Source organism: Camellia sinensis, chromosome 1, assembly GCF_055761805.1.
Source record: "Camellia sinensis isolate YWXY chromosome 1, ASM5576180v1, whole genome shotgun sequence".
NCBI classification, from domain to species: Eukaryota; Viridiplantae; Streptophyta; class Magnoliopsida; order Ericales; family Theaceae; genus Camellia; species Camellia sinensis.
Genome location: NC_138961.1, coordinates 238190427 through 238199804, shown reverse-complemented (window position 1 = coordinate 238199804; position 9378 = coordinate 238190427). Strand labels below are relative to the sequence as shown.

At 35.4% G+C, this 9378-nt stretch overlaps 1 pseudogene; it reads right to left on the bottom strand.

The window, feature by feature from the left end:
* Positions 1-227: 227 nt before the first annotated feature.
* Positions 228-8921, bottom strand: LOC145822837 (agamous-like MADS-box protein AGL62 pseudogene; annotated as a pseudogene).
* Positions 8922-9378: the final 457 nt, after the last annotated feature.

The window sequence follows — 9378 nt, the reverse complement described above, 5'->3', positions numbered from 1 at the left end:
TCTTTGTAATCGAAATATTTAAAATCAATATTAATGTTCATAACGGTCAAACAAATTAAATAAAAATAATTAGTTTTATTTTTATTAAAATTCCAACAAATTGAACCCAAAATCATAAGCAAACATGCAAGTTCTTCATAGCGACAATCAACAAAATATCAAAAAATTCCACGTCCATAGCCGAGGGTATATCCATACGGAGTCATGGACAAACCTGGCCCAGAAACCTAAACATCATGAGAAGCACCTCCAACATGCTCTCCCATGGAACTTGACCCAGCTACAAAAAACCTCGAGGGGTTCAATTCCTCCATCTGAATCTTCTCGCTTTGCTTCGCAACATTCTTCTTTAGATCCTCCATTGCAACCTTCAATTGCTCAAGTTGCTGAAGTCCAAGCTCACTAACCGGTGCTTCCCACCAACACCTGTCTCGGCTAGCTTTCCTCATCTTGTTAAGCTCTTCGCCTCTTTTCTCCTCTGCTTCCAACATATCAAGTGCTTCAGTAAGTTGCAAGTTGAGCTTGCTAACATTCGCATTGCAGGGAGCCTTGAGCGAGCCTGAATTGGGTGGAGAGTGTTGAGAGAGAAAACAATCTACAACAGTGTCAACACAAGGGTGGCCAAAAGAGAAGGCCTCTTTTCCAGGAGAGAAAACGACGATGGCAATTTCAGCACCATATAGGGTGCAGAGTTCGCTTGCCTCCTTGAATAGCCTAGAACGACGCTTTGAGAAGGTACTGAGCAGGTTGCTTTCCATGGCTGCAACTGATGAGAAAAAATGAATAATAAAATTATTAGAGAAATAGGGAATTGAAATGGTGACTATCTAATGAGAGAAACATGAGAGTATGAGTATACATAGGGTGACTCCATATATATATAACTTTAATTTACTCTGAAAGTTATTGCATATTTCCTTCCTTTTAGGTTTTAATACTATATTTACATGCCATTTAATTTAATTACATGTTTTGGGGCAAGTTACTTTGTCTCAAAATTTCCATATCCTTTTACTCTTGTATGCTGACAACTACCCAATGTGATATAAATCTCAAAACAAAAATGAGTGTCGATGCTTAAAAGCATAGCGAAAGCATGCAATATTATTTTGTCATCTCTCAAAATTAGATTATATTTGGGGCCTCATAGATTGTCAAATTATTAATTTTTTTCCTTCTTTGTACAAATGCAATCAATCATAATACTTAAATGTTTATCACTAATCCAAGTATATAATCCTTACTATGGCAATATAATTTTTTTTTTTTGCAAATTAATATCATTGTGATACATCCGTTATACCCAATATACTCGTATTTATGGCCATAAATTGCCAAATAGAATGTGATACAACTCTTCATTTTCATTAAGCTTCCTTTATTGGAAAAAAGAAAATTAAGAGAAGAAAACCACACATATAAAAAGTGTATAAATTTATTATGGTTACATTACTACATATTACCATGTTAATTATTTTGTTTTACCGCATTTTAATTGTGTTTTTGTATTTGAGCCCTCTGTAATTTTGAGTCGTGCAATCACAAATAACTTGGTTGTATATGGAAGTGATAGAAAGATAAAATACGAGAGAATAAACTCACATGGGCAATAGTGGAGGGGACTCTAGAGTATATTAGGCATCGTTTGGCAACTTGAAATTTTTGTTAAAAAGTCAAAGTCATTATAAGCTGTCATATCACTCTCTCTATTTTTTTGTACATCTTTTTAGAAAAAACCAAAAAAAATACTAAAATAACATGTTCCCAAACCAAGCCTAACTTTGAGTGGCTTAGAAAAACAATGTGAGATAAATCGAACAAGCCAATTAAGGCACTTTATTTAAGAAGGCCTCTAAATTTGTAACTCTCAATTATGTATAGATTAGACCCATCATATTTTAAAAAAATTATGGAACCCATCACGTCATACTAAAATCCACATAAATTTTAAAAAAATTATTAGTGAAATATTTAGATGATATAGCCGTACTTAAAAAAAAGAAATCAAATAAAATAAATAAAAAAATTCTTGGGGGCATAAATTTTGCAAGGAACACTTCCATTTATCCCATTATTGTTATTAGGAGTTTTAAATCCTTTAATATGTAATTGTAACCAACCTCATAAAATTACAAGACAAATGGTAATCTATTGGGCCGAGTTGAGCTAGTTTTTTAAGGCTGGCTTAATATTTTGGGCTGAATTTGGAATTTTTGTTTCTCGGCCAACCTGGCACACTAATAAAATTTCGATATGCATTGGTGGTCAGATCTGTTCGTCAATGGTGTGGTGGGAGGAGAGAGAGAGAGAGGGAGAGAGTTTGATTTGGGAACCGTTGGAAAGAATGAAAAGAGATTGACTTGGGCAGAGGAGAGAGAGGAGAGTTTTGAGAGAGAAAGAGAGAAGCCTAAGTGACCTTCACTGCCACGTCATTTGGGATCAGGTGATATATTGTATAGATGAAATATTTTTCTATAAAGCTAAATAGTTCAATAGTTGAAATTTCATGATTCTATTTTAAAATTGTTTAGCTTTGTAAGTTCTGTAATTGTGAGTGGTTTTGATCCCTATATCATGGAAAATTGATGTGTTTGAGTAATTATTTGATATTTGTATATGGAATTGTGAAAAAAAAAAAGAAAATAAAAAAAAAGATAGTTTCGTGAAATTATATAATTGTGATTCCTTTTTTCTATGGATTAAAATGTTTATTTCTAATGAAATTAAAGAGAACTTTAGGCAAATCATTATATTTTGCAAACTCACACATTGCATTGCATTTCATTGTTTTGAACTCTTATTGGTCCGTTATTTTGGATGTTGGAATATTGGAAAGGGGTTAAACGGCATAATAATCCGGATAGTGAATCGGTTTTTGAAAAATGTGGAGTACTATATTGGTATTTGTGCGGGCAATCAATGTGTCCAATTGCCTTATCGCGTGCTTGATGCTAGATTAATGTACAAAATGACGTTTTCAAGGTACTCAATTGCCCTTTTGTACTTGATGCCAAAAAATGTGAAAAAATGTTTGTATGCCCAATTGTCCTCCCATGCTTGATGACTGTAAATGTGGGGCTATTGTTATATGTATAATATATATATATATATATGTGTGTGTATGTATATGAATATGTATGTATTTGGCTCACACTATGGGATTCTAGTGCATGTTTACTGCCTCATTCTTGATATTGGTTTGTTTTAATAAAGGTGTATTAATGTATAATTCTTTTGCATAGAACAAAGAGATGAATTTTGGACATGATATTGCGTTGGCATGATCATACTTTTATCAAATGTTTATGTCTCGTTAAATACATTTATATTGGGTAATCTTACTTATTCCTATCATAATTGACACTGTCAAGCCAAGATGGAGTTATACCTCGTTGACTAGATGATGGAGATATTTTGATGGACCACAAATGCTCATTTTGATTTGCTACTCGTGACACAGCTACCGAGCTAACTTGTCCAGATAATATTGGCGCTGTTTGGGAAGAGCCGTTGGAGGCTATTATAGCCTAAAATGAAAAACAAGCCAAAAAGCTTTACTATTCACCACTTTTTACTAAAAAAAAAAAAAATAGCCTCAGCTGCCATGTCAAAGTGTCAAATTTCTACATCATGTGGAAAATTACAATTTTGCCCCTTCACATCAATTTAAAAAAATATAATTTTAGGGACAAATTTGTCATTTTAACTTCAAACATCATTTCAGCACACTTTTCAATACAACAACTCAAATAAAAATCCATCTCATCTTCCCAAACACAAACTAAAATAGCCTACTAAAATAGCCAAAAAGCCTCTAAAATAGCCACTTCCCAAACGAGACCATTCTATTTTGCGTAATCAAGACCCTTGTCTTGAAAGATGCAAGCCATTAAGGCATCCTTATTTGTATCTCTCTCTAGCTCTTTGAACTACTAGTATAATTATTTGTATATTAGAAAGATATTAATGTATTGTGAACATGTAATCTGTTGGGAAATTCATGGAGAAAGAAAAGTATTTTTAGATTCTATTTATATCTTTATTAAACACTAACTTCTATTATGAAATGGAAATAAGAATAAAAGGGTTGATAACTATAAATGATTAAAATATTGGTGTGTTACATTTTACTTTAGGAGGGGCAATACTTCGCCATAAAAGTTTGCAGTCGTTGTCCTAGCCAAGAGCTAGATGGCAATGAGAGATAAGAGGTTTAAGAGTAAATAGACCATGTTTGTCAGCCAAACAATGGAGAGAGTCATTTTGACGATGGAGTGGCATGACACCTAAGAGTAAGTGAACAAGATCCCTTAAGAGATCATATTCCCAATGGCAAAGATGATGTCTAAATTGTAGATTCCAAATTGGGCCCTCACGAGAGTGTGAGAAGATTTCAGCAATGGTATTATCTTTCTTGGTGGAAATGGAGAACAATCTGGGGAAAGCCTGAGAAAGAGGTCTAGTTAAGATCCATACATCAGACCAAAAAAAGATGTTGATACCTGAACCAAGCTTCAAAACCAGATTATTCAAGAGGAAGTCACTAAATCCGTCACCTCCCCGACCAACCTCACAAATTTCATTCCAAATATTAGAGAAGGAAGATGCTTGCATATCATATGGGAACCAACTATTGACTCTGACTTCAAATTTATTAACTATCACTTTTCTCCAGAGTGCATGCTTTTCAGAACCATAACGCCGCCACCATTTTGCGAGCAAGGCATCATTTTTTAACTTTAGAGATTGAACAACGAGTCGCCAAGCCTTCTCCATAGTTATAGCTTTCCAACTTGCAAGGTGAATTCCTCTTTTTTCGCCACACCCACCCCAAAGGAACTTTCTCTGTAATTTTTCATGTTCAGAACAAACGCTGACTGGCATCTTATAAAGAGACATAAAATAGATTAGAAGGTTGGCAAGAGATGCATTAAGCATAGTTAATCATCCTTCCAAGGATAGATACTTCCGCTTACAAGAGGATAAACGAGACTTGAATCTATTGCTAATTGGTTGCCACACCAAGACTGACCTTGGATTGACTCCAATTGGAAGGCCTATGTAGGCTAGTGGAAGATTCGCAATTTTACAGCCAAGAACCTCTGAGGCCTAATGCATGAAACTATTTTAAACTCCAATTCCACAAATGGGGCTATTGTTAAAGTTTACTTTTAACCCAGACATTAGCTCAAAACTGATTAGGATGTTCTTGACTTGATTGAGCTCCTCCAAATCAGCAGATGCGAATAGCAATGTGTAATTGGCAAATTGGAGGTGAGATTACGAACCCATTAGTACCAACAGCAACCCCCTAAATCAAGAAGACAATCAAGTCCTTCGGCCACAATCAAGAAGAGAAAGGGGGAGAGAGGGTTCCCTTGTCAGAGGCCTTTGATCATGACAAATTTGGAGGAAGTAGAACCGTTTACAAGAACTAAGACTGAAGCTGAGGAGAGACACTCGCATATCCAAGTACACCGCTTGAAGCTTGGAGTTGAAGATCATTTGGAAGAAGAACTTGAGTTTTTGGCGCATCATTCATTTTCTATTTCTTACTTCCATTTCTAAGTGTTTAAAGCTTCAAAGAGGTAGGGATTTTCTCATTTCTTCTTAGAATGACATGTTAGGGTGATTTCAAGATTTTTATTATTATTATTATTTTTTTTTATTTCGTGAAGGTATGGCATGATTTGGTATGAAGGAGCATGATTTAAATGATTTGATATGAAAAGCATGATTTAAATTGTCTTGTTTAAATCTATGTGATACATGTTAGTTTATGACACTTGAAACTAATTTTTGGGTTAGTTAAATTTACGTATTTTAGGCTTGAAAAGTTACTTAGTTGGTGGGTTTCATGAATTTGGAGTATAATGTGGCCATGTTTTATAATCTCAAAAAGTGTTATCTATGCCATATTCTAAGATTCTTGATGTAAAGGATATGATTTTTTGGAATAACTTTAGATTTTGTTAAATCTTGAAAGTATTGAAAATTTGGGGAAAATAATGTAGTTGGGCTGATAAGGCGATTAAATATCATAGTTATAAAAATGATTTGATTTGGTTGAGTTGTGCGATTGTTTCATATTTCAAAATTGAAAAACCTAAATGACTCGTGATTAGATTAAGATTTAATTGTACCAATTCCCAAAAGGGTATGAGCAAGCTTGACTTGGAAGTCTCACAATCAACGAGAATGAATACAAGAAACACAAATGGAAACACCACATTTATAAAGTGTTGTAATCAGAAACTATAGAAATACAAACCAAAAAGCTAATATTGCAACAGAAGGGGATTACAAAACAAGAAAGCTGACAAATGAGAGGGTTTTACTTTCTCTGTTTAAATGAGAGGATCAAACTATATTCATAGCATCACTAGTAGTCTAATCACAGCTCAAATATTTGAAATAAGGAAACTGAGTACTAACTATAACTATTCATGGACTGAAAATGTTATATATTACATAAATAAAATGAAAATGTTAAGTGCCGCCAAAGCTATATATTCAAGAACAAATCCAGGAAGCATTTCACGCTGTAACAAGTGAAAAACAATTAAGAGTTGAGTACTGATATCATATCCCCCATTGAAGCTAAAAAAAACAGTGCAATCTTCCTAAGAAAAAACTCAGACAACCATAAGCAACCAAACAAATCTTTCATTACACAACCCAAGCATGGCCAAAAGACTTAACATTCTATCGAAGAATTTGTAGGCAAGGGAGGAATAAGGGACTATTTGCATATTCAAATCAATGAGTCAAACAATTTAACTATATATAATATTGCTTTTAGTGAGTGAAGGAATTAGAAACAAAAAACTCTTTCTTTAGTAAAGTGTTTTTGAAAGCACGAGTAGCGGAAATTTCTTACTAAAATAAACCAAAAATAAAAAATGTAGAATCACAATTTTTCGAAAAAATAATTTACCATCAAGAAGGAATTATTCTATTGTCATGTCAAACCATCCCTAACAGATAAGATTGGGAAAAAAATAAGAATAACCTGACAGCTTTAATTGACATAATTAGCCCATGACAAAACCCATTTGAAATGAAGAAAAACCCACTAACCTAATTGACATTATTATTATTAGTAGCCAAATTAAGTTGAAAGAGTATTCTTTTACCTGGATTCGTATCCTCACATCCTTGATCTTTGGTCCCGTGTTAGCGTGTTTGTTTAAATTTGTAACCTTCTCAAAAGAAAAAGAAAAAATCAGCCTATAATAACTCTTTGGTAAAATTTAAAAAAAAAAAAACCCAGAGGATTTAAATCCATTTGCAATGCATGTTTTCCTTTCCAATAGTTAGGAACAAAAGAAGTGCTGAAATGATGTATTCATGGAAAAGGCTCATTATGTCTATATTAATTTCTAAAGTTCAAAAAAGTTAAATTGTGAACTACATTAATTTAGGGTTTTTGGGAAGTTTAAATTTTAGTTAAAAGGACAAAAAGTCATTACAAAAAGCCAACTAACTCTTCTCTCTATTTTTTTTTTTTTTTTTTTGGTAGGTCTGTTCATAAAAAAGTTAAAAAAAAAAAACTACAAAAATAGCCAATTCCAAAAAAAAAAAGGCTTAATGCACAAGACAACCAAGAATACTAAGGAAGTACCTACTGTACGGGGAGGAAATAATTCTCCTCGTAAAATCCTGTTGACCAAGTCCACGCTCCTCCGTACGACGTTGCTTTGTCACCTGAAAACACAAACGTGAGCTAGCCGGCGGGTGTGTGCCGGAAACCTCTCCGATGCCTAAGTCAGAAAACTTGACAAATAGACAAAGCTCTATGTTCTCAGAAAAAATTGTGTTCAATTACCTCCTCCAAGGTGATGTTTGTGAGCTTTTATAAGTTTCCTGTGGCACAATCCTAGTAGGACTTGTATTTCTCCATGCAGAGTCCTCCTAGGATTCATACTCCTAAGGATAATGCTTATCCTTTTACACCCTCCCCCACTGCTTAAACCAAGTGGGATGGTTTTCACCATGGCCGAACTACTATATGACCGAAATAAGCTTGGCTATGCAGAGCCACAGATAAGGCCGAACTGTCCTTAGCTCGGTCTTCTCCTCCAACTCCTTATCTCGGCTTTTCCCTGTTCAACCATGGTGTGTTTAGATCAAACTTCCAAGTAGCAAGTTCTGACCGACCTAACCAAATTATGACACGACCGGACTAAATGTAAGGCCGGACTTACTTCAAATTGCCATCGGACTGGAGTTGCTTTACACATTCTTGAACCGGAGTAACCACACCTCTCCTGGGCCGGAATAACTACACTTCTCCTGGACCGGAGTATCTATGCCTCTACTGGGCCGAAATATCACTACGGCTTCTTACCGATTCCTTCACACTTTGGGCCGCAGGGCCCAATTCACAGCTCGGCCCAATTCTTTCCCAAAAATTACCCTCTCAATTGCCCCTTAATTTCATCTGCACAGCATGACTGAGATTACAAATCCTTCAACCGAGCTGAAGTTCTACAAGTCTTTCCAGCCGAGGTAAAAACCCTTCAGCGTATCCAGCCGAGCTAGTTCTACTCCGAGCGCTGCTTTATCCGGTCAAAACGTCTCTTCAATTACGACTGTACCGCTTCACATTCCCTTGCCACGTGGCGGGCTCTGATAGGCTGTGAGCTGTTATCACGCCGCCTTCGTACTTCGAACTTTTTGAACAGTCCCGCCCCTTTTTGCCGCTTTTTTCTCTCTCCTCTTTCACAAAATAACCTTTCTTTTTCTTGAATCATTCACCTTCCATTCTTCATCTTCTCTCTCTGTGTTTTTACTGTTCTTCCGTTACTTCTGAAGACTGCTTTTGTTTTCACTCTTCCATCTCCAGTCTCCTTTTCTTCAATCTGGTAAGTAAATCCATTCTCCTCACTCTGTTTTGCTTTTCGCATCTTGCTTTCCATGTTTTTGCAAAACATACTTATATATTTTTGTTTTTGCACTTTTATGAAAAAACCAGTAGAACTTCAAGTGTGTATGAACTATTATGTAGAAAACCAGTCTTAGATCCAAAATCACATAGCAACCGAACTAGGATCCTGTTTGCTTTAAACAGGTAGATCACTGCAGTCAATAACCGAACTAGAACTTGAAAGTCTCAAAGAGTCACCAACGCCTGATTCATTTTAGCCGAAATAAGATCACCGAGTTTTGAACATATCAAACTAGGAACCTCAGTTTTCAACCGAACTAAGCTTTTGGGGCCAAGCCAGCTTTCTTAGTTTCTAAACCGAACTCAGAAAGCTGCCCCTAGAGGCTTAACCGAAGCAACTTTATTCACACCACAACCGTTTTAGGCCTTGGGGGCTAAGCCAGCTTTCTTAGTTTTTTAGACCGAACTCAGAAGGCTGCCCCTAGACG